Source organism: Fringilla coelebs, assembly GCF_963513975.1.
Source record: "Fringilla coelebs genome assembly, chromosome: 10".
Lineage (NCBI taxonomy): Eukaryota > Metazoa > Chordata > Aves > Passeriformes > Fringillidae > Fringilla > Fringilla coelebs.
The window spans coordinates 10,682,563-10,708,492 of NC_140036.1; the positions used below are offsets into that span (position 1 = coordinate 10,682,563).

The 25,930-nt window shown below is 40.3% G+C and overlaps 1 protein-coding gene across 6 annotated transcripts in view; it reads right to left on the reverse strand.

Moving 5' to 3' along the window:
* TRIP12 (thyroid hormone receptor interactor 12) overlaps positions 1–23,126 on the reverse strand; it is a 78,055-nt gene extending 54,929 nt beyond the window's left edge. For 5 of the 6 annotated variants that reach the window (XM_084212124.1, XM_084212121.1, XM_084212126.1 and 2 more), the window contains exon 1: positions 22,978–23,126. The gene's annotated coding sequence lies outside the window, so the exon portion shown is untranslated. Of the gene's footprint in view, positions 1–21,601; positions 21,733–22,977 lie in introns of those variants that run through there. The other variant, XM_084212122.1, reaches the window with a different exon arrangement.
* Positions 23,127–25,930: the final 2,804 nt, after the last annotated feature.

A 25,930-nucleotide genomic window follows, 5' to 3' on the forward strand; every position in this document is an offset into this window, starting at 1 on the left:
AAAATACACAATCCCATAAAATACAGTTGTTTGATGAACCTCTTAGAAGTCCTGATGACTAAGGTGAGAAAGCTATAAGTACTACTACTCAAAAGGTGACCTTTCCCTCTTCACAATTGTTTCCTCTTACTCAAATTCCTTAATCAAAGCCAATATTCCCACTAACAAAGTTTTAAAGCTTTTCAGTAACAAGTAACACCATCAATCTAAAACTTCTTATACTTTAGAGCACAAGAAGATTTACAACAAAACAAAAAAAAGCTTGCAACTGCTGGAAATCATGCCAGCTTGCTGGTGTAGCCAGACCAGTCAAGTTCATAAGTTATAGCATTCTCTTCAGAACAGCAATGCAAGAAACAAAGCCTAGCATTAACCAGGCTGAAAGCTGAGCAAGTGCTCAGCACCTAGGGGGTCCAGCTGGAGTCAGTCACAGGCACTGTCAAATGTTTCTGTCCACTCTCTTTTTATTTCCTTGTACTCAAACACACAAAAAAAACCCCACACCTCTCTACATCAGAAATGAGGCACATTTTGTGCATTTTCTAAAAGGAAGGAGTAGTGTCCCCCTTCGCACGAAGGTCATCTGGCACTGAAACTGTACTAATGTCAAACTTTCAGTCATACCACAAAATGGTTGCCACAGAACTACTGTCTCAGGGATTACAATGTGCACTCCAGCAGGTTTCACTCCACAAGAAGCAGTGCTCACCTAGACCTCTGCTAGGTTAACTTTCCCACCTAGGGCCAGAACATGGGCTTCTCCACACAGCACCACAAGAGTCAGCTGAAGAAAACATCACACAGGCAATCCTAGTCCTCCCTAGAAAAACTTTAGTTTAACACTGATCTGCCTGGGTGTGCTGGTTTTGTCTCTGACAAACCTGAATTTACGCTAAAGTGGCTGGTGCAGGGCTGTGTTTTGGATTTCTGTTGAACACAGCATGGATAATGGAGCACATTGGTGAAAAGTGCTTAGACAGACCTTTAGACAGGCCTTTTCTGCTTTTTGTACTTTAAGTAGTCTGTGCTTAGAAGTTATGTAGCACAACATGCTGTCATACAGACTGAATTTTCAGCTGTGTAGAAGAATGAAATGACAACTGTTTTACCCTGTAAGGCATCTGTCAAGTCAAGATGATGTCCAGAGTTATCTTCTATATTGATACCTCTCAACTTAACTGCATTTCTTATTGTATACTTGTTACCATATGACTCCCAGTTTGCTTTTCAATATAATGCAGCTTTGTGACTCAGCCACGACCTTTAACATCAAAATCATAACTTTAAGTCTCACTGCAAGCCACACAATACCATGTGCCCAGTTAGTCCAGCAATGAAGAGCCATTTTCACAACTGTGCCTTCCACATCCTAAAACAAGAGGTTCTTAAATCTCAGCTGTTCTCATTCAGACCTGTCCCTCTATCTCTGAGCTCACTCCAAACACTTGGCTTTTTTCCCCATTGTCAGACACTACATTCAAAAAAAAGTGCAACTCAGTAGAGACCAGCCGAATGCACCAGTGCAGTCCTTCCAGATTTTAAGACAATTTCCTCAACTACACTGATTCTTCCTCACATCCACAGTAGCAAAAAGCTACAACCCTCCATCAGACCTTCATGCTTCCACAACAGACAATACTATTTTGGAATTTTTAAGCTCAGGTTGCCTTCTAGCATAAAGTTATCTGCACACAAGCCTTTTTAGTTAATGTTTCATAACTCCATATTCCTAGCTATGACGATGCCAGAGCATGGGCCTGCAGAGGTTCTCCTCATCAGCAGACTCTTTAGAATGAGGATGAATTCCAAGGCCAGCATTTCAGATAAACCCACAATGTATCTTTTCAAGCTACGTAACAACACTGCTATCTAGTGCTTATTTTTATTATGCTGCATAGTATTTTTGAGTTTCAGCAAACACAATTTGATTACCATTTAAAGTCATCTTTGTTATTGCACAGGAAAGCAACTAGAATTAATTTCTGTAGACCTAACATACCCATTGCAAACACTATAGCTAATCTATGGCCAACATATGGCTCAGAGAGGTTGTACAGGAACACAAGACAAAAACCATGTGTTACCTTGCAGTGCAGCCTTTACCATTCTTCTTGTGGAAAAGTCAACAGGAAACAACTAACATTTGTGAAGCAAACTGGGAAAACAGAGAACTACACAACAAGCCTATCAGCCTTTGTTTAGCATCCAAATCACTCCCTGCAGGATACTGGAGCTAATGTAGCTACCCTGACATAGGCTACTGAGAGAAAAAGACAACGAGGAAACTGAAGAACTCCAACACTCTCGAGGGCCGCTACAGGGTAACATGGCAAATCAGTAACAATACCTGTAAAAAAATGAACTGAACTCTTCCACAAGGGCATTCTTAATCTACTTGCATAAGCTCTGAAACTTGTTTGGGGTGCTTGTTCGGTTTGGATTTGCTTTGTTGTTTTAGGTGGTAGTTTTGTTTTGGTCTTGGGTTTGAAGTTCCTTGCAAAAAATCTTGGTAATGCAAGAGTTTTTTTCAGACACTTGCACTATCCTGAATATTTCAGGATATGCCTAGCACCTCTGCCTATAATCCTCCATTCTAGTACTTGTTACCTGCTTGGAGTTGAGCTAAGTACACTGGTCAGCATCCTTCCTCTCTCATAGTTTAGCTCATAGTTTAACCCAAAAAACCTGGTGCCTTATTTAATGTTGCTGCAGCAATCCAGCTGCTCAAAATTGTACAGACTTACTGCCCTGAAGTGAGTATTAGGCACAAGGAGGAGGGGAAGAAGGAAAAGACAGGAGGATGTTTATATACCTTGCAAGTTCAGAACATTTTCTTCCAGCAAGTTGCACATCTTGACAGCCAGAACCCAGAGTTCAGTGTACTTATCAGAAAATATTAAGCCTGAGACTTCAGGTTTATATTCCTTTACTTCAACATAGACAACATTAATTTACATGATCAGCTGTTTCTGTGATAAATCTTGTCACTTAACATAGAAACAACACTCTAAATATATAAGCATACAACACATTTAAGAGCTCAGACTTCAATTGTGACCAAACAGAAGAAATTACTGCCTACGGTTTAGTAACTGCTGAATTGTTTCAGATTTACATCATTTTCAACTGATCTCAGCTGCACCTTATTTTTGCTCACTGTTCATAAGGTTCTCCTCATTTACCTGCAGACATACACACCTCTTTACTTGCCTTACAAGCAAGCACTTGCAAGTACTCAATTACTACTTCTACTTCAATAGCTGACTTAAATTAAGATGACTTTTTAGTCCAAGGAGTTGCTTTAAACTCAAGTCTTCTGCAGTTGGTTTTTGACACAATATTCTCCCTCTACTTTCCAAATTCAAGAGTTATCCACTCATCATTTTCCAAGTTGCCAAAAAAAAGAAGAGAAAAGCTTCAGTAAAATATTCTTCCTAGATTCATTTACAGTGGAAGAGTTCTTTTTAATTCAGCTTCTCTGGAATCACTGCAGTGATTTCAACATGAAGAAAAAAAGTAAAATAAATCAGTCAAGGAACAGGAGTTATTCCCTGTTCCACTGACTTTACAACAAACAGCCACCAGAAAATTAAGGCAAACTTCAGGCCTTGCTACATAAGGAAGTCAGCTTTGCCTTTCCCAGACTTTCAAGAGGTCAGCCCTTCACTACCCTTCCAGCCAAGAGTGGCAGTGCTGAAGGCCACCTGGACAGAACAGCAAAATGAGTGGCTAAGAGCCTGAAAGGATATAACCACTACCTAGGTTTCCAGACTGCATTTATGCATATCTGTCTAACGACATAAACAACTGTGAAGAGCAAGTCTCTGTATGAAAGAGGAAGGAAGAAAAGCAAAAAAGTCTACATTTTAATCTCTTACTACTAACTGGCAGTTCAAATACTCATTATCTGCAACCAGAAGATTTACAAGCCCCCACAGGCAGTAAAAACACTGAAAACACCTCTGAAAAGATGCACAGTACTACTTGCCAGAGGAATGCTCTGGCTGTCAGGATCATGTGATCCAAAAGGTCATCCATGCCATGACCCCAAGTAAGCAAAGTAGCACATTTACCTACTGACTTCTGGCTACTGTCCTTCTGTGAGGACTGGAAGATATGAGAAGTTTTGGTTAAGAAAAGATCTAAATTAATGTATCACATATTTCAGCGTTGATAAGAACAGTTCTGTGACAATGATTGAGTTGCAGAAGCTGAATAATCTCCCCTGCTTCAACCAGGTCAGTTGAATTTGAAGTCAGAGTAGAGACCTTCCACTGAACCTAATACGGGAAAAGAAAACTAAAGACTTCAGGGACCGGTAAGAAATGTAAAAACTTGTTCCATTAAGATTACAGAGAACTGACAACCATCAAAACAATGGATTGGCCTTTATGCCACAGCCTGAACATCATTAAGTCCTTCTGGGCTGTGGAAAAGTGAAGTTGAATTAGCAAATGGGGCTCTACTCAAAATTACTGAGAAGTAATTTTGAGTAGGTACCACTGGCAGTCAACACTAAAACTAGCTTGTCAGCTGAAGAACCATGAGACATCTATGGATGGAGGGGAGGGCCACGAGTTGGCTAAAAAGCCTTAAAAGATTAAGCACCTGCAGAAGTTAGACAGCAGAACATTCCCACTCATCTGAATAGCTTAAAGGAACAAAAAACCTAAAGCTTGTACAGGATACAAGCACAAGCTCAGGTATATCAGGTCTGGCTGTACAACTGGTGCTCCCAGTTCAGGGTACACAGGAATCCTGAGCTTCATTTCATTAGCGAAGAAAAAAAAAATCACTATTTGTGCGCTGAGAAATTAAAGCCAGGTCTAAATCTTAACTGAACTCTTGCAAGGTGGTTGAGAGGGCTAACCAACATTAAGACAGTAAAAGTCCTTACTCCTATAGTCCTTTTTTCCTCTGGAAAAACAGAAAATGCAGTCCAAGAAGAAAAACTAAGGAAGTTGCATGGAACAAATACAATGGTCTCTTGAGGGCATCCCTCTTCAGTTCTGCCACATCACTGCTTTCTATCTCTTATGTTCATCAAGGACTGAAATATCACAATTTGTGTCACTCTTTGGACTGCACTTTGGTTCCCAAAACAACACATGCATCATCCAATCCTCATTCAAAGGAGAAACTAAGAAAAATAGAAAGCATTTCGGTTTTTTTTCCTCTTGTTTCTCTGTAGTTTTACATTATGTATTGAAAGTGTTGTCAACAGCTACTATTCCTCTTGTGCATAAGTAATACAGTTAACTATAAAAATCTCCTGGAACATTTACTCACTACTTAATTCAAAGAATTTGTCCGTCTAAGAAAATTAAACTATCAAAGTTTTTCTCCTCCAAATAAACCAAATTTGATACTTTTCCATGTCACCCTTCATAACATGCCCAAACTAGTTCAGTGCAAGTTTTCCTCTACTATATAGTTTGACTTGAATTTATTAACAATGGAAGGGAATGCTTTCACTGTGGCAGAGAGCCAGGACTGAAAGCTTCAAGAACATATGTTTACAAGACCTGCAGTTTCTCAGTCTAAATTCAGTTCTCTATTACTTTGGCTTTTTAACCAGCTAAACATGAAATTCTGTTGCATAAGTCCATCAACTCTGCAGCAGTTAATTTTTTTGCTACTGAGATATAAAGATTATCAAAAGCATAAGAACCCAGAAACTCTTGAGTCAATCTATATAAAGAAATAGTCTGATCTGGATAGCTGCAAGCCAGCCAGAGACAGCTCAGCTTCAGAAGCAGCCCAGAGGTATTTAAGCCACGTCAGTAACACAAAAGATTTGTTAGACCACACAGAGAACAGGCACACACAAACATAGCAAATGTTTGCTGCAAAATACTGAATCGCATCTCCTATCTTTAATTGAGAAATCTTGTTCCCTTTTAGCACAGCAATGGGAAACAAAGAAAAGTGGGGAACAAATATGTTCAAAGTTTCATCTTCTGTACACTTGTGTCACAAAACAAAATTTTTCTGCCAAATCAGTCCTACAGCAAGAACTTGACTTCACCTCTACAGGACCTTTAAACTAATGTTACATACTGACAAAGTCTACACTGTGAGAGCCTCAGGATGCAATTCTGCTACCAGGTGTTAATAGAAGTATAGCTTCAACTTGTAATAACAATGAAAACAATAGTTCTTTCCCTTTTAAAAATCAAACAAAAGCAGCTCTCTCCAAGAGAAAAGAATACATTTTCCAGCCAAATTCTGACCAAAACCATGCTGTTTGCACATAAAGTGAACTGATGTGAATCCTGCATTTCTTGCAGACTTTTAACTAAAAAACATCATAAACAATAGAAGTAAAATCTTACCTGATCTTTATTTTCAGACTCTCTAGAAACCCTTGTTTAGTTGTCACTATCGGAACAGTGGTTTAAGCTTTCACTAACAGCATAACAAAAACATTAAAAAAATCTAAACAAACACAAAAACACATTGTCTGGCAAGAATGAAGACGACTCCACTCAGAAGACAGGAATTCACTTGAATGAGGAACTCCATCTTCTGTGAAACAACATGAATCAAAGCACAGAATCCTTCATGAAGTACAGATCAGGGACACTGACAGGAAAAAAAGACAAGCTTGAAGCAGGTGGTCAAGCTAAGACCAAGTAAAAGAGGTGTGGCAAAGTTGAGAAAAGGGGCATTTATTACCAGATTAAAAAAAAGAAAAAATTAGCTGTGTGTTTTATACAAATTTCAATTTAGTAGCTTATTTCAGTACTTTCTTGCAAGTGAACCAAGAAGTACTCAAAACCATCACCACCAATGCTTAATGCCCAGCTGCCTTTGAGCTGCATGGCTGCATTTACTTAGAACACTAAGTCTGAATGCAGAACCTACTGCTCAAACACCAAGCCTCTTCCCTATTCTAATGCCACAGATCAGATGGTGTCTTATTTGCAGTTTGCCATTCACCTGCATCTGGCACACACAGCCTTTAAGCAAAACCAAGTGCAAAAGCACAAGACAAGTACTGATATGGTGCACAGCCATGTCCTACCTGCAGAGCCTGTTAGACAATACATGCCCCAAGTTGCAGCATAGAAGGTGTTCTGAGACCTGCCAAATTCCTCATCAACTTCTGCCAAGCTGTCTTAAATTACTGAGAGACCTAGTGAGCTTAGTGACTAGTAAAACACCAAAGTCTAAATCAACACAAGATGATCTCTGCAATCTCCTAAACAACTAGAAGGGCACAGACAAAAACAAAACCAAACAAAAACAACAACAAAAAGCCAAGAACTTTAATCAGCCCACTAGACTGAAGAAATTCAGAGACTAGATGTCACAGAAGTTACTGCTGGAAAAAGAAACAAAAACCAGTTGACTTGTAGATGTGGATTAGAAAAGTGCCACAGATGAGCTCAGGATCACAGATCTAAGTGTATTACAAAAACAAGGTAAAGAAGCAGAAGACTGGATTTTCATTTTCATAATACTCTGTTTCAGCTCTAAACCAGCCTACAAAACTCTTTGGTAATAGCAGCGTGCCTTAAAGAGGAAAACTACAAAGGTAAAACCAAAAATTTCAGAAAATAATTTATGCTTCCAAGGCCAGGTAGAAAGTACTCATCTGTCTTCTACTCACCTAGAATGGATCCTCAGATTTTTGCATCTTCAGAATATAATTTAGACAAGTTTGGGAGAATTCAGGAGGATTTCCAGAGTTTTCATGTTGTTTCTCTAATCACTGATGTCTAGCACTGATTCAGACTAATGCCTGTTTAGGCCTCCTTTCCCACAGTGGCTCAAGCAGGTTATGTTGTTCTCCTGAACAGAGACTTCACCCAAATGCTACACAGAAAAGGTTAATAGCCTAATGCATAGCAAGAGCCCTACGCCACATGACACAATCTGGGAAATGGTTTAATTGCAGTCATTGAGGAAGAAATCCAATTAAAACAGGTTCAGTTTCCGGCTTCCTCAGCACTGGATCTGCATATGGATCTTTTGCTATCACAAGAACACTATAACAACAAACAAAGGGATTAAAACACATTTAAGTTTTCTAAACTGGGCAGCGCTCAAACCAGCAGCTTCTTGGAATTGTGTGCCAAAGACACATTCTGTCAACCACAGAAAAATTTATACATTTACATTTTATCTTAGAGTGATGTAATTAGGAACAAGCTCCAATACACATACCAAATTACTGACACAGGCACAATTGAAGACATTTACCTTGTATGAAATCATGAACCAAACTGCCTACCAAATATCTGTATAAACAGAACAAGTTCAGTGTAAAGCTGAGCAAAACAAAGCCACAACCCAAGAAACACCTGTTAAACACTAAGGATTAAGCTGTCTTTCAACTGATCCTATGAATTGTAAGATCATGACTCTACAGTGCTTAAGAGCGATTCTTTCATGTTAAATACAGGGAACAATATACATCCCACAATTGTATTTAAGGAAGGTTCAAACTTTTACAGTCATGGAAAAAGTTGTCAGAAGCCAGAGCTCTATGCAGGAAATTAACTACTTAACAGCATGCTTTTTTGACAAGTGTCTACTCCACTCTGCACATTTACACCTTTCTCAGTGTTCCACAAATAAAACGAGAATGTTGTGGTAAGACAGTGCCGTACATGATGCTGACCTTGAGCCAAACTAAATATTAGAGCTCTCTGAAGTGCTTTTTAGCAGGATGCTAGATTTAGTCTTAGTTTTAAGCTAGACAAGAAATCAACATCACCAAATACACACAAAAAAAGTCTGCTACAAATTCCTCTCCTCCTTCCCTTATGTGCAAGTACCACTAGGACATTTTTCTACTTTACCTCACCAATGATTTTTCTTCATCTTTCCCAGGCTACCCACACACTTGCCTTGAACAAGTACAACTGCAACTATGCCCATATGTTACAGCTCACAAGACTAACAAGATAACACTAATGAGGTGTTTTTCCTGGGTCCTAACATGGCCAGGTTTGTCAAAGTCTGAATTTCCTGTCAATAGTCAATCACTTCAGGGCTGGAAGAAAGGCTCCTTACTTTCTGACAACAAAATGTTCCAATAGGTACTGCCTGAATCTGTTCAAGGCTTTTTGTTACCTTCCAGCTAAAATGCTGCTCTCTGATGAATACAGAACACATAACAGAAGAACACAATCTCTTCACCAACCTTAGACACTCATAAAAGAACAAGCAGAGCTGTAAGTTTTCTATAGCTTGATCAAAATTATTAAAGAAGATATTACAATAGCTGGTTTGATAAGCCTTTGCTCTTGCAATTTGCTCTGTGACCTAATCAGAATACTCAAAGAGTTGTCTTCTATGCTGGTGACCTTTCATCCAACACTAATGATTAACTATGCTTTATGAGCAAACCTACAACCTACTGCCCTGCAAAACAACACATTACTTTTGGCCTTGTCTAGGACTGAAAAAGAATCGGGTGAGGAAGAGAGGAAAAGACAGTGTTTCTCCCAAGTGCTTTGTGTATACATCAATGATATAAGCAAAGCAATGCATCCAGCTTGCTCCACTCCTAAAATACATTTTTGCAAGCATGAAAATAACCCCATACTGGTAATATGACACAAAATTGGAGGCAAAGTTCACTCACTCCCATGCAAGATCTCTTGTGTTTCTGGTTTGTTTTCATGGATTGGGTTTTTTTTTTCTTTAAAGAATACCCATAAGACACTCCAGAACTACTCCACATCATCCTCCTTCCTCTCATCCTCTTATAAGCCATTTAATAAAATGCACTAGTAAGGAAGACAAATAAAAGGGTATTTAACTGGAGAGGGCAGCTTCATCATGGTGCAAGACAAAATAACTATTTAAAACACTTTAGTAAAAGACATACAGGGAATGGAGTGGCTTCACAGACAGATAAAAGAATATGAAGTAGACAGGCTTGTAAAGAAACACAGAAAATATCTGGAAGTGAGCTAGTTTCTTCCTTCCCCTCTGCACAGTAGAAGAGTGAGCCCAGTTTCTTCCATCCCCTCTGCATGGTATCCTACATATGACAGGTAAAATGTACAGATTTCACAAAGGCTGCAGCCTGGCTTACTCTTCAACCTGTTTTGCAAACCAAAGACACTCGGGAGCATGCACATCCCCATCCCCCATATGATTAATGAGCAAAAAAGCATTTTAGTAATCCTAATATCATTAACATCTCCATTTGCCAATGTCAAGTCTTGGAAATACATCTTTTCTCCCATCAGCTACTGGGATGAGGTGCTGAGGAGAGCACCTCAACCCCTATTAGTTACCAAAGATGCCAAGTTATTGTACTGACTTTAGGTCTTTATTCTATGCTTTTCAAAATTTATCTGTATGTTTACTTTGTATTTAAAGGCTCCCCTGACAGACCAGTTTTGGGACACAGACATCATGTACTGCTATTTGGAAACAGCCTGATCTGTCCAACACAAACTTCTTCCACATAATTGAAAGCTGATGAAAACACAGCTCTCCAAACATGCAGTTATCTATGAAAAACTAATTAAAACTATGTCCTATTAAATGTCTATTTTGGTAATAAGTGGACAATATAAAGCATCTAACATTGAATTTTCACAACACAGTTCTAGAGTAGTTTTTTTTTTTTACAAGGGCAGAATATGCCACTAGCATATTACTAACATGGTAGTGTTTATTATATTAAACAGTGGCATGATAAGAGCCTGAAAATTTCAGAAGTACTTTTTCATTTTCAAGGAAAATATTTCAAATGTGGCATCATAGTCTGTGTTTTGTAATGGATACTTTTTTAATTAAAATGACAGCATAAATATTCTGTACATATTCAAGTACCACAGATGCTCTGAGCCAAACACCTACTTGTTTTTTTTGGTGTTTTTTCTAACTCCATTAATTCTAAGCTTAGTGGTGATTACACCTTCTTATACTCTTCATACAATATTTAACTCACTACTGAAGTTACAGCACAGACTAAGGAGAGAAAAGAAACAGGCCTGACTTGAGGCCATGAGTCTGCACTTTGCAGTTGCTCAGCTGAGCTCTATTATATCTCCCAAAGAATACCAAGTACTGATGGAAGCTAAAAATCCCAACTACATTTCTTGGGAGAGATCCTAATGAGTATGGTCACCCAGATAAAATAGGAAGTCAAGTTAGTTGCTCTAATCCAAACCTACACGGAAGTCTTGTATTCTATACAGAAGGTAATTTCCAACTATTACATGTATTTATCCAAAGTTACACACACCTCAGAGGGTATGGGGATAGAGCACAATCATAAGCTTCACTATTATGCCAGTGCAGACCATTTTCATGTTAAAATTCAGCACATGAAACTTAGGGAGTTGGTCAAAAATATATACCGCATCTGTACAAGCTAACATAGACAATTTAAAACCTGACATTTTGATCTATCACCAGTTGTCACAAGTTAAACTTTTCAAATTCTGATGAAGCAACTTGAAATTACATCAGCTTCTCCTCCACTCTCCTGCCACAACCACTACTTCAATCTATTCACGTACAAACAACAAAACAGTTTAAATGATAGCCAGTCACAAATTTGTATTTTCAAGCTGCTCCCACTTCAAAGCTGGGCCACCAACCTTTCCAACAACAGAGACAACACACCCCAAGAGTAAATGCATTTCTAGTTTGTTGTCATAACCTGGAATACTATTAAGTAGTAACAAACTGCCTTGCTTTTGGATGCATCTAAGCTAAACTTAGACATTTAAATCACTCTTTCTGCCATAGGTTGAGCTGCTGCTTCTAGCTGCCACAGGTACGGACTTGCACTAGTCACATCCTGCATTTGATGTTGTCAACAGAAAGCCAAACTCCTTATCAAGCAGGCTTTTTAACCAGGTAGATCATATACATAAAGCAAGGATAGGGGTTCACAAGCCCCAACTCAGCTATATCTCACAGGGTTAGGTGAAAATTTGAGGAAATACAGTAGCTTGCATCTCCACTACTTGTCACACTCAGTGATCTCTGAGCAGCATTCCTGAATCCATGGGCACAAATCTCTGAGTTCTTGAATTCCTTGGCTCAGTTGTTCAAAGCTCAGGCATGGCAAGTTGATATCTTTAGAATGCCTGGTATATGACAGGTATATGGCAGGTTAACATCTTTAGAATGCCTGAGAACTATCTATCTGTCCTGGTACAGCTGTAACATTTATGACAACACAGCTAGAATCAGTGGTATGAAAACTGAACACTTGTACATACTTTTGCACTTCACTTTTTCTCCTCCTGAAGTTAGCCTTTAGCTGGCAACTAGGTATTTTACACAAAAATCAGGTATTTAAAGTCCTCCAAGCCTAAAGTGGTACAAAAAATACAGTAAGGAAGAATTATCTCTTTGCTTTAAAAAACAAATTACTATTTAAAGAGACACCCTTAGTGCTGACGGTATTTCCAGAATAGGCCTTCTTCTTTGCTGAGAGACAGTCTATTTTTTTCAAGTACTTTTCACAGGACAGCCTACCTTCCTTCCCTATGTAAACAGTACCATGACATATTTGCTTACTCCATGAATTTATGTAGATAGACATTCTCATTGAACCAAAGTCTCAAAGTTTAGCAAAATGTACTCTCTGATGAGGACTACAGCTTCCACCTGGTAGGCTTCAAAGCTGTGTTACAGCAAACACACTCAAGTAAGAATATTCTACCATTCAGACATAGCTGGACTTAAAATATTCAGTTACTCTGAATGCACAGTCAAAGGCCCAAGGTTTTGAAAAACAACTGGAAAATAGTGTCTCTGTAAACTGTGGGTTCTTAAACATTTTTAACACTTGCAGGCAGACAATAATGTTCAACTTGTAATGGTATCAAATCTTGAAATCATACTTCAGCAATAACAGGACATCAGCAGACTCCAGAAGCAAAAGATTTTGGTTTTTGACAGCAGAACTCTGGACATTTGTTGCTGTTTCCTGGCTCACAGAAGAGAGGTCATTCATATTTTATTTTTGTTTTGTTAAACCCAAGACTATTTAAATTGCTTTTAAGTAACATCCAAACAGATTGCATCATTGCACAAATTTAAGAGAAAGTGTTTGTAATGATAGAAGACTACTACCCATAGAAGAAAACTATGAACTGAGATGAAAGCTTTGTTATTGTTATAGCCTTACTTATTTCCAAATAACTACAAAGGTGATATGGTCATCTAAACACAGAGCTCTTCCCTTAAAACTCCCCTTTTCCCAAAAATTATCAAAACTTGCAAGTCTCCTTTTGTCTGCTCTGTCCCTCTCACAAAATAGTAAGGATCTATCAAAATATGGAACATTAAATGATTTTAAAGAGACACTTGAAATGCTATGAAGTACAATATTACCACTCAATACGGAGATGCTGTATTTCAGTACTGAACCCAAAAAGCATTTTCTGTAAGCCAAACCCTGACGCAGGTTCCAGTTCCTCCCAGAGTGATGCTGGAGGGGAATGGGAGAGGAGGTGTGGAAGAGGAACCAATGCTTAAGTGTATGCACCATTACCAAGTAACTGAGAATTCTCAGTGCTTTTGTAAAAACAGTGCTTATCTGAAATACTCTACCCCATCACAGTGGGCCTTTGTCAAGAGACATGAATTCCAGCTGAAAACCAGAAAGGTGATCTTAAAAAAGTTAACTAATAACACCTGTATTATTTAGCCTGGCAACAAGGCTGTAAATACTTTCAATAAGTGCTAAGACTAAAACATAAGAAGAAAAAAAAGAGGATAGTATTGACACAGTTAGCAGGCAAACAGTTAAGAGAAACTTTCGGGCTGGAAACTAGATGATCCTAAATTTTGAGACATGACATGCTGAAATATCCCAGGAGGACTAAAGAATTAAAAAGGCAAGTATGACATTGTCCTTACAGACAACTAACAAGTTCTGTTGCCCTACTATGCCCACCAGAGAGAGGAGATGCTCAGGCTGCTCAGGTACAAAAATCTCTTTCAAGGCTCAGTTCCTACAAAAAGCTAGTCCCCCCCTTTGGGCCTTTTGACTAAGGAAGTAACTAGAACACCATTCTTGCTATCATAACAGGCATCCTCTTTCTCAGAAGGCATATGAAGTCAGACAAGACACTGCAAAGAAGCAAACACCTCTATTATCTACATTTTGAGAAGCTTTTCCTGTCTTTCTTGTCCCATAGTACCTACCACTGAAGCTCTGTTATGACTGAAGAGAGAAAACTTGTCCCCACACCTTCTCCTGGGAAAGAGGGGAGGCAGAAGACAGCCCTCCACAAAGCAAGTATTGCAGTAAGCAGCAAGTTCTAGGATTTAAAAATAAAAAACCACAAACCATATACCACACTTTTGGATAGGGTTAGTCTATGCAGAGGTTGTTTATCCAGCTTGATCCATCTATTGCTGTGTCACTCTGTGCCCATATGTTCATGTTTGATATCTGCCACATGGAGGGGGGGGGGGGGGGGGGGGGAGGACACTTGGGACACTTGCCAAAGTTAATATATTCCAAAAACCAAACCAGTTATTCCATTTGTGGAAAGAGCTCCACGAAGAGCTAGCAGACAAAAAACATAGGAGTCCTACGAAAGTGCAGAGAAATTTTGTAACTGAGTTGCCAATATTCAACTCAACTGGTGTTTCAGAGTGAGTTACACACCAGAGAAAGTCAAAATACTAATTGAACTCTGCTGTTAGATCAATCACCTGTTATCTGGTTTTGATTTGCCATCTTACTGAGCTGACTTTCCAAGTAGCATGACATCATCTTGGTGAAGGAAAATAGTATTGCAAATCTATGAGTCTAAGGAAGAAACCATTTCTTAGCTGAAGGGGAACTAAATTAAAACACACTATACAATTTGGTAATGCAGAGTGATCTACATGGCTTACTTCTGATAAAAGTTTTTAAGATGCTCCAACAGCACTAAAATAGGATTTAAATTAGTTCAATTCAAATTAAAATAATAGTAGAGATGAGTCCTAATAGGGTTTCCAGCAATTGCAAGGTAGATGTGAAACCAACAAACAGAGGCTGCAAACAGAAGCAACACTAGATTAGCACAGGCAGGCTGCTGAAAACAGGTCGAGGGAGTTGAGTGTTACTGATAACACTACAGGTACTACCAGCAAGAATCACAGCTTGCATTCAAGTGTGAGATCTCAATCTGATATAAACCCAAGATTTCATCTGAATGAAATAAATAAATGAAGAAGTTTTGAAAAACAGATGATACAATTGTTTATCCATTGACTTGTTACTTAATAGGAATCTACTTTATTAAAACTACAAGAATAGTTTTAACAGCTTTTGGCTAAGTATGTGACAGAGGAAAAGCAGGGAACACACTTTACTACAGGCAACCTCTGGAAGCCATGAAGCATAACAAGTATGGTCACTGCACTGTATCTTGAAAGTGACAGATTGACATTACTTGGCCTATCACTGCAGTGGAGTCTCACAGGTGACTTCACATTTAGTTTAAGTGTACTTCCAAAAATTAACTCATCACTACATTCCTATTTACCTCCAGTTTTTAATTATAAAGTTCTCAGGTTCTAGCTTACTTGAGTTCTTCTCCATAAAGCACAATAAAGTTGGAATTTTCAGTGCTCATTCTGTTCCAACTCTGGTTTGGATAATACATCAAGAAGCTCTAAACTATTAAAAAAAAGTATGGCCATAGTGCTCAAATGTCAACATTAACTGAAGGCATTAAAGTGGTACCATTCCTTCACATCCTAAATTTAATCTTTCTTCTTCACAGCTAATCTGAAGAGAGTTCACTTTCTACCCACTCCATGCTCCATGGAGCATTTAAATGTGCAGACTGAGGTTGTGCAATGGCATTTCCCTTAACACGCTTCTTCCAATTCTAGGTACAAAGTGCTGATGAAAGTTCTGAGGGGCTGTCAAGACTCAGGTATCCAGCATGACCGTTCATTTGCAAGTCTACAAATATACAGCAGTACTATATCAACTTAAGAGCTGCCATGGAGGAAATTTGACAAACACGTATTTCCTATCTTACTTTTGGCAAAGGAATGTATCTGCTCTTCTGCCAAGCTTCTTGCAACTGAGTAAAGGAATGAAACTAACTTCTTTAATCCACAATCTTATGGTATAATTTGAGTCTTAATTTTTATTACCAGTCTTTTACTGTAGACTATTATCTGCTAAATATAAAAGGCAGAATATTACCAAAGTATGATATGGCAGCATCCATGATCATCATATGAACTTGAAAAACACTGTAGAATAGACTGCAGCAGATCTTTAAAGTACAAGCTGCAACACTTGAGTTTGTGGCTTAAAGTCTGACGAAGTTATGCAACTTCCATCCCCTTCATTAAATGAGGTTCAGCTGAAATTGTGTTTTCTCTGGCTATTTAACTTAAAGATCTCATATGTACCTACCTAGCTATGTAGGTGCTTCTCAGGTGCTGCTCACTCAGGCTTATTGACACAGCTTATGACTGTCTGCTGTCCTTGTTCGGCTGAGCAATTTCCTACCTTCCCCGCAACCCCTGTACAATGGGCGAGTTCATCAAGCCATCACATCGGAAACAACTGCAAAGCTCAAGACAAGTGAAGTTTTAAGGAGAAATTACAGTTTGCAGTCAGTCAGTTGATTATAAATAAAGTGTATCCTCAAAATAAAGAGGAAGAAAACACTCACTCTCTAAGTAAGGCAGTTCCAAGTTTAAATTCAGCATACAGCCTATTAACATGCGCCCTCAGTTCCTTTCTTCATTTGTCCTCTTTAAATGCACAGCCACATCTCACCTGTGATCAAAAGATTCAGTTACACTGCACACACCTTCCAGGATAGGACACTCCCTACACTGAATAAGCTAATTACATAAGGGATTTGACATTAGAAGACACAGAACATTATTAACTTGGATAAGATGCCATCCTCTAGCCCTGACATTAACCACATCTTACAATATTACCTTGTCCAAAAACACTCATCTACCACATATTCCACAAAGGCATATATAATGTAAAGAGAGCTTCTCCTCACTAAATGCAGGAATTAAAGTAAGCAACTAATCATTATACCAGTATCAAGGACATGTAATTCAAGTCCCTTGATGAGTGGGTGGGATGCAGTTGTGTGTGTTTCCTTTTCTTTAGAGCTGGAGGGAAGGGGGAGGAGGGCAGGCATGGGGGATACTGGAGTCCTCCCTGACTAGCGTTACTATGCATTGTTTCCACCTTTTCTTTTTTTGGTGGCTCAACTCATTTATGTTGCTCCTGATCCTACAAAAACTCAAGGTTTTCAACTCAGAAGATACTATACAAGAGTGTATTTTTGATTTCCACACTTATTTACCTGTACTTTTATATCTAAGTAGTCCTGGACTAGAGCAGGGGTACAGAACAGACTTCAACGAGCACATAAAAGTCCACGTACACCAAGATAATTTCTCCTGCCCAGAGCTGCTAAGACAAACTACCACAAGCTCAAAGTAAGACAAGTAAGACAGAAGACAGAGAAGGAGAAAAATGAGGGAGAATAGAACAGCATACATGCTTCTAAAAGAAAACATAGCTAAATCTACACCTAGTTATCTTGGGGCATGAGTTTGTCACAGAGCTATTTTTCCTAATAGTTTTACCATTAAAAGCTACACCTGAAAATCAAGGTAAAAAATTAGTTACTGCTCTGCATTAACAAAAACTGGTATTAACCATGCTTCAAACAGTGAGCCACAAAACAGAGGTGCACACTGCCAGTATTAAGTCTAATGCCCATCTCAGGGCTTGAGAGACTCCTGAAAGTTTAACACTTTTGTTCCCAAAAAACCATACATACCTCAGAAAACAAAGAACATATTTGTATTCTTTTATTTACAGCTTTACAGAAGTTTAGCAATTATTTGCCCTTCTTTACATTAAGTTTAGTTATTTGGACTTCATGAAACACAACACAAGTTGTGAGCAACAAGTTGCTCTGAAAGCAGAATAAATGTGAAATATACCTTGCCTTTCAGATCTTAAAAAAAGGCATCTTATTCAAAAAGTACCAGGGACCTCAGCTTCCAATTTGAAACACCAAATTGCTCCCTACAGCTCAAGGTTCACATTCCAGAAGATGATTCAGACCCTTTCATACCTTTCATAAAGGTCAGATCTTTGCAGTTCAGCATGTGCACTTTCTTGTGGACACTATCAAAGCAAATCATATAGAAAACACTCAAGAAAATGGGATTTCACCCCCCAGTCCATGAGCCAGCATAGTATTACTACACACTCATAGAATCATTCCAGTTTCTTCTCTAAGAATACTTTTGTATGTTTGTAAGGTTTGGGGGGTTTTTTTCTCCTTTCTTATCACTGAAGAAAACTGACCCCTTTTTATCAGGTGGTAATTGATGAAAAGCTACTCAAGGGTATAAGAAGTCAAATGTGAGAAGGGCCAAGCAACTTCCTGAGGTTTCCAAACTTTCCAAACAGGCTTGTATGAGTCCTTACAAGAGAGGCTTTTCTGGAGCAACTGAGGGCAACCATGGCTTGAACATCATTGCGAGTATTTCTCATGCATCTTCAATATTGAAGTCCAATATTAAACTATCATGATTAACTTTTTTGATAATACACCTAAGTTTTCTATTTCTCCTATATGAAAACAATAATTCCATTTCTCCTTACAGAGTTGACCATCTACTGCTCTCAGGGCAGTCTGCTGCCATATTTGTACCAAGTACCTTCATGAGTCAATTTAGACTGGCAACAGTCAGTACCTTGCAAGACAAGCATCATCATAGACAAGGAGAGTGAACAGATCGGTTCTGTGTGTTTGAACCCTGGCTGCCAGACAGAACTGAAGGAGAATATGCATATTTACACAGTTGGACTCTACAAACTTGATCGCAGGATTAGGAGAACAATTGCTTCTCAAACTGAACTTCGTACTAAAGCAACCATTGCTGGTATCTGAAAGCAGGCAGGAGAAGCCAGTTGACTTAGCCCTGTCCTCCACAGACACTGTACATTTGATAGGTAGCTAAAATTTCTTTGTCTGCAGAAGATAACTTTAAAACACGAATTCAGCAACTATTTTGTTAAAAAAAGCAATCCTAAGACAAGCGGCTACATACAAGCATTTTTGTCATTATTGCTCACCACTGAGAACTCTGAAAATAGTTTTGCTCCTTGAGAAGCATTTTATTTCATATAAACTGGAAAAAAAAAACAGTAGGGAAAAAAGTTAATATGACTTTTTTTGCAGTTACCAACTTCATGTCCTAAGTTAAAACTGATCTATGGAAACCCTCAGCAAGAAGTTGCTTCATATACTCCCATAAATCTGTTGTGATACTACGTAGTGATTAAAATATTAAGAGCACATTTAAAATATTACTTCTTCAGAAAACTAAGCATACTCCCACAAAGCTAATATGTTACTCTAGCAAAAAAAAAAAAAAAAAAAAGGGTTTATAGGGAGTGTTACTAATTTGACAGGTGATGAACAGGACACTGATCATCCAACAGGCCAATGGGAGATCCCAGAAACATCCTGGGTTAAGTTTTTGCCAAGGCAATAGTTCAACATGTTGTACAACTTCAGTATTTGATTATACTTTGTCACAACAATTTAGCCTCAATGTGACAAAAGACAGATCCATGACCAAAAACGTTCTACATGATGCTTACCAAATAGTTTGTTAGAAAAAATAGCACGGCCTATAAATACAAGATTAACACAGAGCTGTGAGATTCATTTAGCTGCAAATTAGATACAAACATGTAGCTTGCTTACGAACTTTCCTACTTCTGCTTCAGTTTCATCACTTAGAAACAAAAGGAATTTAGTCAGGTTATGCTTCTGGACTGCTGCAGTGAAGTAACTGTACTTATCAGTGATGGAAGGATCCACATGGAAATTGAACATGCTTCCGCTGATGGCATTAAAGACAAATGCATCTTATTTTTGCTAAGATGCTGCAGAAGGAATAGTGTTGTTGTCACCTATAGCTTTAGGCCTCAAATTTAGGAATGATTTTATAAGAAAAAGTTTTCACTACAGTTTTTTTTCAGTGTAATATTTACACTCTGGGTTTGAAGACAGACAAAGTACAACACAAAAAGGAAAACAAAAAAACAAAACAAAAACACCAAAAAAAAACTAAAGGGAAAAAACCAAACAAAAAAAAAAAAAACCACAACAAAAACAAAACAAAACAACAACAAACCAAAAAACCACCACAAAAACTTGTGCATGATTCCTGATTAGGAATGACAGCTTTGATTATTCATTTATTCATTTACTGGGAAGATGCAGAATATTTCCCCTAATGGTCACTTTGACCTGAAAAACTTTTGCAAGACATCAAAAGACTCCATTTTCATAAGCTCTTACTCAACAGGTTGGCACTCCTACTGAAGTAGATCTGCTATATTAATAAGCAGTAATGTCACACTGTGGATGACCTACAATCTTTCTACTAACAGCTAAGACATGTTTAGGTTCCTACCTATGCAACCATCTGAAGACTGAAGACTTAAAGGTTGTTAGCTCAACTTTACTACTCATTTTTCTCAGAAAAACCCTAAGAAAAGGAAAAAAAAAAAAACCTGATTACCTGTGTTTCTAACACAACAATAAGATACACCAAACAATAAAATTTTAAAACACCTTTGCATTTAAGATCAAAAGAACTGAGCTGCTCACAATCAGCTGCATTTTACAAATACAGAAATTACTACAAGTTAAAAACATGTACATTGCCAAAAACTTTAAGCATTATTTTCAGAATTTATTCAGCAGACCACTGTTTTTAAATTTCTTAGCTCAAATACAACATATTTTGTTAAAATATCAGCTGCAAAAGCTGAAATACAAGTATTTTCATAAATACATTTAACTCTTATTGATATTTATTAAGTAGGCTACCAAAAAATAGAAAAATACAGTTATTTTCCAGTACCTTCATGCCCATTATGTATATTTTTGCAAACATAAAATACAACTTGCTTAAAAACTTATAGCTTAACAAAAATCTTAATAAATCTCAGAAACCTCAGAAATCAAAATATCAATTTTTTTTTTTTTAAATATGTTAAAATTAGAAGAAAAAAACCAACCCAAACCAGAACCCCAACTCCATACAATTAGAACTCCGGTTTTGAGAGTGAAAGAGGGAGAACTGAAGAGACTACAGCAAAGATAAACAGAAATAATCACAGGAATGTTTGCTAGCTTTTAAAGTCTTACAAAAGTATATCCACAGCGTCGGTTCCCACAAGAAAATCTTGAAAAATTAATTTAAGTGCTCAGAATTCCTCTTCTTTCTCATTATGATAGATGTACTTCAAATTTATCAGCTGGTAACTACTCAATTCCTGTTCATGGCAGCCTTTAAAGCACCAGGAAGCTCAAAATTCATGTTACACACAACACAAACTGTGCAAGTTAGTCTGAGTTAAGTTTTGCATTAGAGAGTTAAAAGCTCTGAATCAGTATTATTTCTGCTGAACAAGGCAGGAAGGAAAAAAAAAACCAACCTGAACAGTCTTTTTACAAGGGAAAAAAAGGATTTAAAATAAAAATTATTACTGGATTGCTACACATAACAAAAACACTCCCAAAACAAACTACACACTCTCTGAAAGCGTTCCTAAGTTCTATGCCAGACTTACAGAATAAATTTAGGCCAGTACCAAGCACTCATTTCTTCCCCGTGTGTAAATGCGACACAATCAGGCCTCACATGCAGGCCTCTCTCTCCAGCACAGGCAGGACCTTTGTTCGATACGTCGATGTTTTTCCCCCAAAGCCCTTGACATAACTTTCCATTCTTTCCCCTATTATTTTCCGGTTCCCCGTCTAGACTTTGGGACTCCCGAGCCGAGCAAACCCCCGCCTGCCGGAGAGCCCGTGCACTCGGAAGGGGGAACAATAAAAAAGTTGGACACAGGAAGACAGGCCTGCAGGTCTGGCGAGAGCCCCGGCCTCGGTTCCTTCCCTTCCCCGGATCACCGGGGCAGCAGCCGGGAGCCCCAGCGCCACCAGCCCCCTCAAACTTGTCCCACGACCCAGCCCCCCGGGAAAAGGGAAGGAGGAAGAGCCAGGCAGGAAAGGCAGAACCCAGCGTTTGATCAGCCTCCAAGTACGACGCATTATGCAAGCAAACGCAAAGACCAGGCAACTTGCTTCTTGACTGAAAACAAGAAAAACATCAGCTCGAAAACATTTAGCTGAGAAAATAATCCCTTTCGTGGGCAGCCAGCTTTGTGACTCCGACCCCACGGGCGCCTCCGTTTTCTGCCCACCTTCTTCCTCCCCCCAAAAAAGCTTGTGAAATATGGACGTCGGCCGATTGTTTAGCATTTTTCCGAGCTGGGCAGGAGGGAAAGAAAAAGAAATTGCTATTTTTTCCTTTAAGATATTACCTACCTTCTTTAGAGGGGAACAAAAAATAAAAGGGGGGGTGGGAAAGAAAGGACCACTAAGGAAAAGGGGGCCAAGCGGAGTGGGGGAGGGAAGACAGGGAAGGGCATCGAAATCGGCACGGCAGTGTCAACACTGACACTGCCCTTTTGTATCAGCAGCCACATAGGGCCGGCCGAGGGGCGGCCGCGCTGCCGCCCCCCTCCCCGCCAGGCGGCCCGGGAGAGGCCAAGTGGCCCCCGGCACCCCTGGTCGGGGTGGGGGGGGCGAGGGATATCCCTGCAGCGGGCTCGGGGACCGCCTGGCCATTTTGCCATCTCCATTTCCACCCCTTCCCTCCTCGGCGAGGGCCCCATTCCACCCCTCCGGGCCGCCCCACACACTCACCAGCACGGCGCCGCGTCGTTCCCGGCTCCCATTCGCCCCCCCACCCCCATCCGCAACAATGCTCCGGGATGGCGCCGCTCCCCTCCCCCTGCCCCGGGCCGCCAGGAAGGGCAGCTCGGCTAATGCCAGGATGACACAACAGGCCCGGCCCCAAGTCGCCGAGGGGCCCAGCGAGCGCCCCGCCGCCCCGCGCCCGCCTCCCCGGCGCCCCCCGACCGAGCGGAGGGGCCTCGGGTACCTAGTTTGTCCCGGTGCGGCCTCCGCAGACGCTCCGTGCCTCCCTCCTCCCGGCAGCAGCCGCCTCGCTTCCCTTCAATTATCAGCTGAAGCCGCAGCACCGAGCGACGCCTCGTCCGCCGCCTCCGCCGCCGAACCCCTTCCAGCGGCGCGAGGGGGAGGCCGCGGGACTACTTTCTCCTGGCGCCGGGGCCCCGCCGGGGCCCGCGCGCGCCCCGGGCCGGCGGGCGGCCCCTGCCCCAGCTGCCGCCCCCCGCGCAGTCCCCGCCGCGGCCCGGAGCGCGGCCCGCTCGCTGCGCTCGGCGGAGCCGCTGGCGGCGGTCGGTATCCCTCCGCCGGGGTCGTCACCTCGGGTCCGCGGGAATGTCCCCCCTCGGGGCGGCCAGGGGGCGGCCGGGGCGCGGGTCGCTGGTGGCACCGGCGGCGGGGGTCAGACCCTGCCCGGCACCGCGGGGCCGCCGCGGCTGCTCCTTTAAGAGGGGGCCGGGCTAGCGGTGACCCCGCGCGATGTCCGCCCCTTCCTGGTTGCCATGGAGACCGCCCGCCAGCGTCCCAAAATGGCGGCGGCGGAGCCGCGCGGGGCCGCCGCTATCCCCGCCGCCCTGGAAGGAAGGCAGGCAGACCGCTAGCCTGAGGAGGCAGCGGCTTTAGCGAGCGCATGTCCTTGGGGAAGGAGCCCCTCCGTGCCGGAGCAGGCCGAGGGGCGCCGTTAACACCGCCAGGAAGCGATCCGAGAGGCGCCACCAGTAAGTGCCGCTGGTCTGGCCTGAGGGCCGGGAACGCCCGGCTGCGTGAGGGCCGGCTACCAAAAAGGGCATTTCCAGACATGGGCGAAAGTGCCTCTAGACGGGGAGCCTCAGTATGTGGGAGATTCCTTCTACCTGAGCTTTCCCGAGCCTGTGGGATGGGGCCCTGCGTGAGGAACCGGAGCAAAGTGAAATGTGAGTTAGAAGCCTTGCAAAGTAGTATATACACATCGTGATTGTATACCTTTAAAACAGACATAAGTTTACTCTCAGAAATGCCTCACAAATAAATGTGGTGCAACATGTAACACAAATAAATGACAAATCCTTAAGTATTCCTTCTAAAGAAAGATAAGTTCAGCTGCACTTTTGGGGTTATCAGACTTAATGCAGAGGGGTAAGCAATAATCTAACATGTCATTCCAAGAACATGAAATTAACATCTGGAAATGGGAAGGCTGTATATATTTTCTACACTGTACCTGGAGATGTTAGATGTCTTGCCTTTCACCATTGTAGATAACTGGTTTTTCAAACAGGGAAATAAGCAATGATAAATATCTTGGAAGAATTTTTTGAACCTTTGTTTTAAAATATCCTGCAAAATGTGCAATATGAGTATTTCTCAGAGTAATCTAATAGAATCATCAATGAGAAATGTTGGACAGTAAACAAATGAAATTTAACAAATCTGATTATGAGTTTATAAGATTATGAAATAAAAATGCAAATATACTATAATCTTTGTTTCATTTTGAGACCTTTTTTACTTAGTTTACTAGAGAGAGAAACACAAATACTTGTCTCAAGCTGGACATAATGATTTAGAAAATGTGAAGTTGCAGAAACTTTTCTGAAAAAGTTCTTTAAATGTCTCACCAGAACCAAAAAAAAAAAACAAAAAAACCCACAACACATTTTTAAACTAGGAGGAAGTTTTCAGTTTGTTTTCATTAAGTAAACCAAAATAATGAACATATGTTCTTTCAGGGAAGAACTGCTGCAGAATGACTGGGAAATCCGTGGTTTTGAGTAGCTGAAGTCTTGTAGTGGGCCTGTCCCACTGACCCCATGGGAATCCTACCAGTGCTCTGCTTGTCTGTTGAATGTGACTGAGTGTTGTGGGGTCTTTCCTATTCATTTTTGCACTTGGATAATAAAAATAAGATGGTTCTTATTATTATTACTGTCTTCAGGTTTTTGGTTCTCATGTGTGTTTCCTGTCCCACACTTCAGGTATTTATTCTTGGGTTTGTTTTCAGCTGCCCAAATATATCCTGAAAATGAATCAAAATCAGTTAACATAAACCATGCAAAAAAAAGCTTCATAACTGTCAGTGTAAGTAAGTTCAAATTGTTCTGCAAATGTTCATTGTACAAAGCATTACCAGGAAGCTGGTGTCATTGAAAAATAACTGGTTTTAAAAATTCAGCTTTGATTTTATTGCAATAAGATCATTTGAGGATTGTGCAGTGAATGTATGTATTTGAATACATCACTATATCTTCTGAAGCTAATGCATCTGATTCCAGCAAAACTTTCCAATTCACTCAAATTTTAATTCCTTACTCCTCAAAACACCTTTATTAAGTAGTGTCTCCAGTTTTAACTTCTGTACGTGTAAAACTTCTGGATGCTAGTTAACCTTTCTACAGGCTATGGAATCTCCTGCAAAGAGACCTGTGTCAAAAATAGCAGTTGAAGGTATGTGCATCACTGATGTTCCAAGTTGTGTCTCATGTAAAATATATTTAGCCATCCTGGGTTAGCATGGAGGAGGCCTTGTTGTTGGCTCACGTTCCCAGTGTGCTGTTTTGCAGTTTCCTAATAAATAACAGTCTTTGTCTGAAAGGCCTCACAGTCTAAGCCTCCAACCTAGCACAGGGTTACATGAATGCTGAAATCTGCTACTCTGAACAGCCCTGTTCTTGGAAGTGAGTGGTTTCAGCACTATCTGTTGTTATTTCTTTAAAAGCAAAAAGGGGAGTTTGTGGCTACATAGTGGATTTGTATGAAAGCTCCCATCATAACACTGTCCGGTGTTGCCCTTCTTTGAGCAGTCTACATGGGCTTCATATGAGCAGTAAATTCAGCTCCTCCAGGATGAAGTTATCAATTTACTGGGCATATCTTATAATGCTCCAAGCTTGTGGACCTGTGGTTATGGCCAGGATTTCCAGTTATCAACTCAATATAAAGTCAAACTG